Source organism: Acinonyx jubatus, chromosome B1, assembly GCF_027475565.1.
Source record: "Acinonyx jubatus isolate Ajub_Pintada_27869175 chromosome B1, VMU_Ajub_asm_v1.0, whole genome shotgun sequence".
NCBI lineage: Eukaryota > Metazoa > Chordata > Mammalia > Carnivora > Felidae > Acinonyx > Acinonyx jubatus.
The window spans coordinates 158,082,729-158,093,236 of record NC_069382.1 but is presented as its reverse complement, the minus strand read 5'-3'; positions in this window follow the sequence as shown (position 1 = coordinate 158,093,236).

Below are 10,508 nucleotides of genomic sequence, written 5' to 3'. Positions count from 1 at the left end.
TGCTGTCACATCTCAGGGAACGAGCCAGCCACGGAAGGTTCACTCTTTCCAGGAAAAACAAAACAAAACAAAACAAAACACACTCTGAGAACAGCCATTATGAAACTGATTTTATAGGAAGAAATAATAGCTTTCTGGTATCCTTTCCCTACAATGAACAATAAATCGTACCTTATACTAACAGTAAATGTTTTCCTGTGGTCACATTTTCCTTGCATACTGAGGTGGACCCCTAGCGGGGAAAAATTCTCCCAGGCCCTTTCAGCCCAGCTGTTCTGTAAAGGTAGCAATGCCTCTGTATAATAAAGCCCAAGAGTTCATATTTAAAGGTCCTTCAGGCAACTCTGACCAATCACTCAACTTCATAGTCTCTGGGGAGAAGCTTGCAACTTGGGAAAAGTGGTTAGAAAAACTTCAACACTCAAATCACCGAGGCTGGGTGATACAGAATGCCTGCCTCCCACTCTGCTAAGGAGAAAAATGCTATACGAGAGGATTAGGGGATACTATGCAAAGCACGTTAAGCTCCTTGAATTAAACAAATTATGAGAACACCAGATGTTAGCAGTAAGTCTCAAAGATGACAAAGATAAGGGGGGGACCTAACCTCTTAAAGCCATGCTCATAAAGCAGCAAGAATCTGATAGCACAAGGAAAAGAAGAACAAAGAAGGAGATGATTACAGCTGCAAGTATTTTAGGCAAACAGGTAAATTATAGGGGAGAGGAGTGTAGATCTCATTGTATGTAAAAGGGATGGGAAATTTGTTTAATGCTGCAAACAAGAAGCCAACCAGGCAGAGAATAAATGCAAGACACCAGGCAGAAAATAAAAAAGGAGAACATGTTTTATTCCTGATAATATTTTCAGCAAGCAGGTCAATTCTATATGGTTTCCAGACATTGGTGTCAGAACCAGTCCTGATCTGTGACAAGGTTTTCACTTGACTGTGATGAAAAGGGATCAAGAAGGACATTGCAAAAAGTTTTTTTAAAGACTAAATACTTTATAGGGCTCCTGGGTTGCTCAGTCAGTTGAATGTCCAACTCTTGATTCTGGCTCAGGTTGTGATCCCAGGGTCGTGGGACGGAGCCCCCCCTAGGGATTTGCAGTGAGCACGGGGCCTGCTTGGGATTCTCTTTCTCTCTTTCCCTCTGCCCCTCCCCTACTTGTGCTCTCTCTCTCTTAAAAGACAAAACAAAAAAGCTAAATACACTGAATTTAAATAATGTGCTTTTATTCTTAGATCTTTCCTGTCTTTCTATAATAAAAAAAAAAGTCTTACTTCTATGACGTGGTCATCACAGAGCTGTTTATGTTATTTTATTGGTTTGTAGTTCATCCTCACTCTAAGTTGGGACCATGGGGGCCCTGAAACATATTTTTGGAATTGTTACTGGTCTGAGAAATCTACAAGTCCGAGAACTACTGTGGCAACAACATGTTTAAGAGAGGAATAGCTAGGTGTTCTTCGTTCATGTATTCAACAAATACTTGCTGAGTCCCTCCTGTGAGTGGGTGTCATCCAGCAAGAAAGGATGAAACGGGGAGAAGGCTGGAAGTCCCCTGCCAAAGGGATGGACCATACTAAGGATGATGGGGTCCACAATCCTTGTGGTTGCATGTGGGTTAATTTTTATCGTCTTCTGTAAAATTCAGCACTTTATTATTTTTTTTAAGCCAGCCTGGGATGAATGGTGTGTTTTTTCCTTCCAAAAGGTCGAGTAGGTGAGATCGCCTGGGTGGCTCAGTGAGTTGAGCATCCGACTCTTGATTTCAGCTCAGCTCACAATCCCGGGGTCGTAGGATTCAGTTCCGAATCTGGCTTTGCGCTGAGCACGGAGCCTGCTTAAGATTCTCTCTCGCTGCTCCTCTCCCCTGCTTGCTCTCTCTTTCTCTAAAATAAAAATAAATAAGTAAAAAATAAAAGTTGCATAAGTGAATGTCTTTTACTATTGAATTACTTTAAAAACACGTAGCCCTCCCCACCCTGAGCATTGCCAGGGTCTCTGTCCAAGGCACTGATCGGCTCCCTATGTGTAGTGTGCCATAAAATGAAATCGCTCTGAAGACAGAGCTCCAGATAGACCAGGAAAGTTTAGGTGTGGACCAGAAATTCTCCCCCCATCACGGAAAGAGGAAAAGTGTGTTTACAGGATCCATTTCCGATGTGTCTAGGCATCCCTGAAGGAGAAACAGTTCACCTTGATCGCATTGCTTTCCCGGGTGGCATTTCGAGGGTCTCAAGATCACTGGGTTATATTTGGAGCTCATTCTGGCCACTGCCTGGTCTCCAGTCTTTAACGGTCAAATCAGCAGGAGGATTTTAGATAGAAAAGATTGATAAAATCTGACAGCACTTGCACTGGTTTCCATGGTGATATGCGGAGTTCTTACTGGTCCTTAAGACCAACTACATGAATAATTAAAATAAATTATTTCAGGGCTGCCTGGCCTAGATAAAAGGATCTGAGTTAAGAAGAAATGTTAAAGCCTCTGCTTCTGGTACAAAAGTGATAGATAATACGACTCTAAAAGGAGGCTCGAAAGGAATATCCAGGTGTGGTTTTGTTTATAGCATAATCAAAATATACAGTGATTGACTCTAAGGATTTGTATATCAGAGAATTGTTTCGATGCATTATCTGGAGCCTTCCTTTACAAGACTTTCAGGTCCTTTAGGGAAGTGTTTCAGTACATATACAACCTTATTAATTCTTTTTACACCTAATCACTTCGCTCAACTATGCCCCTGTGCGCCCAACTTTACATTTTACATTCACTTGGAGTTATTGTTTCTATAATATACCTTTCAGCCTCAGTGTATCTGGCCAGTTTGGGCCCCTCTGCAGCCGCCGTGATTAAGAAGTGCTTTCTGTGCTGCACAGCATCTGCGGAGTTGGCCCTGAGGTGTCTTTCCCGTATCTCTTGACACTTTTCCCAGATCCCACGGATCAACTTTGCACACGTCTCTGTCTCAGATCACGCAGGATCTGAAATAGGATTTCCAAACTTTGCCCCACTACCTCTCTACACTCGCCTTCTGCTGGACTCTTCTATGGATAGATCGGCCTCTAATGCCCCTCTTTCAGTTATTTCTTCGACAAACAGCTGCCTAGAGGCTGGCCATACGCCTCATTCTGTTTCTCACTTTTCCACCCAGCGTTCTGGCTTCAAGTTGTCTTCGTGTCACTACACATCCGTCAAGTCTTGCACAACTGCTCTATAAATTCCCCGGTAGTAGAAGTACCTCTCTATTCTCTCAGTGGGGGACCCCGCATTGCCTCCGCCTCCCTGAAAAACAATGAACATCTTCACATAGGTCCCCTTAGAGATTTACATCAGACTTTCTCTGGGACAGGCACCCAGATACCCTTCCCAACAACAAACCGCTCGACTCCACAGCAGGATGGCTGGTCATAATATCGGCATATTCATAGTCTGACCAAATAGGACATTGGCTTTCCAGCACGGGGCACCATATTTCGCAGTCCACAGGCCCATCAGGAGGGCATGACGATCTTTACACCCCGACCTCTCCACGACACGTGGCCTGAGCTCCAGCTTTGTAATTTGTGCTAATCTCATACGTGTAAAGTCATAATTTTTGTTTTACTTTGCATTCCTTGTAAACCTCAGTGAGTCTGGGCAACCCATCACTGGCTTGGCACCATGGTAAGTTTTCTCTTTTTATGAGTCAAGTGTTCTTTTCCTGTGGTTATATTTCTACTTGATAATAATTCCCCATCTGTTCTCTCGGGATTATTTTCACCGAACAGAAAAGCTTATTTGTGATATAATCAAATCCATTTTAGCCTCAGGGTTTGCCCTTTGAGGATCTTGTTTTAGAATTTCATCCCCATCTCTGAGTCACAAAAATATTCTCCTACCTACCCTCTATTAACTTTATGCCTTTACTCTTCATATAGTAGGTCTTAACCCAGCTAGAGACCACTTACGTACGTGGAGGTAGGCAGGAATAGTTTTCACTTTGAGTTCCCGGTTGTGTTTCATTGAACTATTTTTCTTTGATCAGAACTGTACTATGTTTATTACTGTTACTCTGTGATAGAGCGAGTCCCTGTTCCCCTACCCTTTGGTCTTCTTTTTCTAAGTTGACTTCGTTCCTAAAGAAGCAGCCTTACATACACGTGTTGAGTTTCTAAAAAGAAAATCTAGCTGGAATTTCAATTGGGATCGCACTGAATTTATAGATTCCACTGAAAGAACTGCCATCTTTATTTTTTTTTAATTTTTTTTAACGTTTATTTATTTTTGAGACAGAGAGAGACAGAGCATGAATGGGGGAGGGTCAGAGAGAGAGGGAGACACAGGATCTGAAACAGGTTCCAGGCTCTGAGCCATCAGCACAGAGCCTGACGCGGGGCTCGAACCCACGGACTGTGAGATTATGACCTGAGCCGAAGTCAGATGCTTAACCGACTGAGCCACCCAGGCACTCCAACTGTCATCTTTATTATATGAAGTCATCCCATCCAAGAACATGGAATAATTTTTCATGTATTCATATCTTATCTATAACTCTTAATAGAGTTGCCTATTTTCTTCTCTGAGATCTTAAGTAGTCATTTCTTAATCGAATTGTTTCAGTAACTGTTGTTTTAAAATACTTCTAACTTTCTGCTACGTCTAGTTCCCTCTTGTTATCTTATTTGTTTTCTCTTCAGAATGTTCCTAGCTATTATTTTTTATACTTATTTATTTATACATAACCTCCATATAGAAGAGTGCACCAAATTTTACTTTTACATCTTGATGAATATTCATAAAATGAACACTACATCGTCATATACCAGAGAGATCATTGCATGTTCTTTGATAAATTAGTCCCCAGGAACTTTATAGCTTTTGTTTTCATTGTGAAGAGTAACCTATTTTTTAAAAACATATTTAGTAGATAGTTGTCACTGATAGAGCAATGCTACTGCTTGTTTTAAGAAGTATCTGGCCACCTTGCTGAACTTACTTGTTCTAATAGTTGGTTGGTAATTCTTTTCCTTTACTAAACAGATTATTTTACCCATGGAAAATCACAATTATTTCTCTGTCCTTCAAATCCTTTGCCTGTTATTTCGTTTACTTTCTTGCAGCTCTTGCCCAGGAGCTCCAAAAGTAACATAAGCAGTGGCAGCGATGGTGAGTATTCTATCTTGTTCCCAGTCTTAGATGGAATTCTAGAATTTCTCCAGCAAACATATAATGTTTGCTGTAGGTATTTGGCAGATGACCTTTACAAAATAAGGATGTTTCCTTCCACATCTGATTTTCTAAGAATATTTCTTAATTTAATTTTACATGTTTATTTATTCTTGAGAGAGAGAGAGCATGAGTGGGGGAGGTGCAGAGAGAGAGGGACAGAGGATCAGAAACAAACTCCGCGCTGACAGCAGAGAGCCCAGCACGGGGCTTGAACCCAAGAACCGTGAGATCGCCCCTGAGCCGAAGTTGGACGCTCAACCGGCTGAGCCACCCAGGTGCCCCAAGAGTTTTAATTTTTAATCATAGATAGTTATTGAATTTTGTCAGTACTTTTCCTGATTCTATTACCATAATCATATAGCTTTTCTCCTTTAGTCTATTGGTGTGGTGAGTTACATTCATTGATTTTCTGATATTGAATCATCCTTGCTTTTTTGGAGGTACGAGTTTCTTAATGGTATATTATCATTGTCATAATGTAAATTATTATAATTATTAGTACTATTATTAATAATAATAATATAGTTAGATTGGCCTCACCGATATTCTTCAAAAAAAAAAATTTTGGAGCAGCTTTAGCTTCACAGGAAAACTGAGCAAAAAGTACAGAATTCCCATGTATCTCCTCTCTTCACATATGCACAGCTTCCCTCATCCTCAGTGTTCCCCAACCAGAGTTATACATTTGTTGCAACTGATGAACCTACACAGACCCATCATAATCACCCAAAGTCTACAGTTTACATTATAATTCATTCTTGGCATTGTATATTCTGTGGGTTTGAACAAATGTATAATGACACGTATCCATCATTATAGTATCACACAAGGTATTTTATTTTTTTTTAAATTAAGTTTATTTATTTATTTTGAGAGAGAGAGACAGAGAGTGTCTCTGGGGAGGGGCAGAGAGAGAGAGAGAGAGAGAGAGAATCCCAAACAGGCCCCTGGCTGTCAGCACAGAGCTCAACTCAGGGTTCAATCTCATGAACCTTAAGACCATGACCTGAGCTGAAATCAAGAGTCAAGTGCTTAACTGACTGAGCCACCCAGGCACCCCTCGCACAGGGTATTTTCACTGATCCAAAAATCCCCTGTGATCCCCTATTTCCCCCACCCCACAACGACCTCTGAAAACCACTGATCCTTTTACTGTCTCTATAGCTTTGCCTCTTCCAGAATGTCATAGAGTTAGAATAATACAGTATGTAGCCTTCTCAGATTTCGATATACATTTACACTGAGCAATATACATTTCATGGCTTGAAAACACATTTCTTTTTAGTGTTAAATAATAGTCCATTGTCTGGATATACCACAGTTTATTTATCCATTCACCTTCTGAAAGACATTTTGCTTGCTTCCAAGTTTTGGCAATTATGAATAAAGTTCCTGTAAACATTTGTGTGCAGGTTTTTGTGTGGATATTAATTTTCACTTCCTTTAGGGAAATACAAAGAAGTGCGATTGCTGAACTGTATGGTAAGAGTATATTTAATTTCTACAAAACTGCCAAACGATCTTTCCAAGGAGGCTGAACCATTTTGTATTCTACCAGCAACGAATGAGAGTTCCTGTTGCTCTGCATATCCTCACCAACATTTGGTGCTGCCAGTGTTCTGGATTTTGGCCATTCTAATAGGTGTGTGGTAAAAATATCTTTTTTAACAAAGGAAATAACACTGCTCCCCTCTTCAAACTCTTCCACTGCCTTCCCATCACAATTATGTCCAAACTCCATAACGAGCGTGGTGGGAACTTGACCATGTAATTTATCTATCCAAGCCAGGCACCTTTGAGACTAACAGAAGGCTCTGCAAGTAATGACATCAGGAAAAGTGACATCACCACTTAAGCCTTCCTTGTTCCCTCAGTTCCAACCACGCTGGCTGTGTTGCTCTTTTTTAATGGTTCCCACATTGAGGCCGTTGCACTAGCAAAAATTCAACAAGGATGTATGAAATGCCTGATATCTATCAGGCACTCTATCTGGGGATATAGTGAACAAAACAAAATTTCTACTTTAATGGGATTCACATTCTAGATGGTCCTTCTGTCTAGGAGACTCTCCCTGAAGATTCTCACATGGCTCACTCACTCACATCATTCAGGTATTTGTTCAAATGTCACCTTCTTGGAAACATCTTGCCTGGTTATCGTATCTGCAATAGCCAGCCCCTACCACCGCATCAGTCTCTATCCCCTGGCCCTGATTTATTGTTTTTTATTAGTACTTGAACTTACATTACTATATTGTGTGTTCTCTTATAGTCTGTCTTGCCCTAAGAATGCAAGCTTCCAGAAGGCAAGGATTTTGCCTGCCTTCATCACTGCTCTGTCCCCAGCTCTCGGAACACTGCCTGAATCTCAATCAGTATTTGTTTCATAAATAAATAATGAACAGTTCACTGGGATCATCTAATGTATACAAACCTTTCCTTTGGGAACATTTAACTATATTTTTGAAGAGCATTTAATAACAGTGTCTTCCCCAGAGCTACCTGAAGAGAATATCACTATCACCACCATTTCTCTTGAAAAAAATATTTTCTTACTCATTCACTTAATTGAAATGGCGGTTCTGTCTGCACTAAAAATTGGACTATACACGTAGAATCCACATATAATTCTGAAACCTCTTAGTATCACTGAAACCCAGACTGAGAGCACACACATGAAGGAGTTGGTAAGTCCTTTTTCTGGGGCCTTCCATCGCATATTTATCCACTACTCTCCCTAATAAAATGCTGCACTTTTTAAACTGCAAAGAAAGCCCTAGAAAGGGAACTTTGTCTTTCCTGGATACCTTTAGTGCTGAAGTCTAAGCTGCATGGGCTCCTTAGGGATGTTTCCACATCTAGTCAAATCCAACTGACTGGAGTTTTTGCAGGTTGTTGCCTATATGCTTCAGAGAGCTCTCTGTAGATGAATATGCGAATGAGAATAAACTATACAGTTGACACTTGAACCATAAAAGGGTTTGGGGTGCTGACCCCCTCCATGCAGTCAAAAATCTACATATAGGGGCTCCTGGGTGGCTCAGTCGGTTAAGCGTCTGACTTTGGCCCAGGTCACGATCTCCCCGTTTGTGAGTTCGAGCCCCGCATCGGGCTCTGTGCTGACAGCTCAGAGCCTGGAGCCTGCTTCAGATTCTGTGTCTTCGTCTCTCTCTGCCCCTGCCCCACTTGTGCTCTGTCTCTCTCTGCCTATCAAAAATAAATAAAATGTAAAAAAAATTTTTTTAAATCTACATATAGACTGGACAACTCACTGATAACAGTCAATCAACATGTTTTGTATGTTATATATGTTATACACTGTATTCCTACAACAAAGCAAGCTAGAGAAAAGAAAATGTTATGAAAAAAAATAAGGAAGGGAAAATACATTTACAGTACTGTATTTATCGAAAAGAATCTACAAATAAGTGGACTCGCGCAGTTCAAACCCGTGTTGTTCGAGGGTTAACTGTAATTATGAAATAATGAAAACAATTTTTCTGCCGAACTTGCGGATATCATTCCCATGAAGACTGCCAGCCTAGTCAAATGTTTTCTCCTTCGTCCTGCCAAGTGTCTCCGAAATTTAATTAAAAATGGCTTTGGTGGTGTGTATCCAAGGGAAACCAATTCCTGGTTTTAACTAGGGAAGAAATGAATACTTAAAGCAGGTTGCTATGATGGGCTAGGAGAGCACAAGCAGGGTTTCAAGACCCTGAACTGGCTCGCATGCCGCATACAGCTGACGGCTTTAAGAACGTGTTAAGAAAGGTGGTGGCTCAGAGCGAAGAATATCAAGGAAGCTGGTGATTCGGCAGAACTTTAGAGAGGTGTGGGTCAAGTACCCCTGGGAAAACAATGGCTTGTACTCCCACCGTCACCCCCCCCCCCCGGGGCATACTGCTTTGAGCATCCTGAAATCTCAATTTCAATTAGCCTACTCCTTAGAGTGAATTTTATTCCTGTATTGCAATCCATTATAACTGGATTCCTTCTGCTGTCTTTCACATTATTGTCCTGGACTGCAGCTATGTGTTGGTGGAAAGAATGCCGCGTGTGTTCAAATTCGACTTGAACAGGTTTAATTTTTCAATTTAAGGGTTTGGCAAGACGCTTCATCTTTCTGCGGCTCAGTCTGTAAAATGAAGTGAGTGATCCCTACGTCTCCGGCTGTGTGAGGAGTGAATGTGGTCATACGTGTGAATGTTTGCCCTTCAGTTGCTGTGAGCAAGACCGGGACCAAAGTGAGGGGAGCGAGGAACAAAATTGAAGTCCTCCCCCCCTCCCCTGCACTTCTGCAATCAAGATACATAATATTTTAATGCAATATTTTTTTATTTTTGAGAAACAGAGAGAGAGAGAGACAGAGTGTGAGCAGGGTAGGGGCAGAGAGAGAGAGAGGGAGACACAGAATCCAAAACAGGCTCCAGGCTCTGAGTTATCAGTACAAAGCTCGTCTCGGGGCTCGAACCCATGAGCTGTGAGATCATGACCTGAGCTGAAGTTGGATGCTCAACAGACTGAGCCACCCAGGAGCCCCTTAATGCAATATGTTTTAAAAGCCAAACCTGATGTAAAAGAAACTCCGTGTGAACATGGGGCACCTGAAAGACTCAGCTCTTGGTCTCCACTCACGTTATGATCTCATGGTTTATGAGTTCAAGCCCTGCGACCGGCTCCATACTGACAGCATGGAACCTGCCTGGGATTCTCTCTCTCCTTCTCTTTCTGCCCCTCCCCTGCTCGTACTTTCTCTATCTCTCTAAAAATAAATAAGTAAACTTAAAAAAAAAAAATCTGTGTGAACAAAATCTCAAAACTGCTCGCCCTGGGTATGAGAATGTGTTATAATCCTCTATTTGGTAGAGCCATCAAGGACATTGGACCAATGGTCTTTGCACCGTCACACCATTTTAAGATTGTTTTTTGTTTTCAGCAACTGGTTTCAGAGCCAGCTTGCCATCTGCTTGTGCTTCCTCCCTGCCTGGTCAGCTGGAAGCTGTTCTGAACTTGCCGTGTGCTTGAGCCGGCTCTCTCTTCCTTGTGGTTACACGGTCGCCTTTCTGGCCATTCTTTCCTCCCTCAAGTTTCTCTGCTGTCCTGCAAGGGGCACTCTGGTTCTTTGAAAAGGCTTTTGTTTTTGCTCAAGATTTGGTGCCAAGGGTTCATTCTTTAAACTTGGTTTTCCTGATGTTAGACTCCCGCACCGAACAGCTGGCTTTTTCTGAGGCTCTCAAGGCGGTGAAATGTTGTCAGAAGAATCGCCTGCTTTAATGTACTCTCACTCTC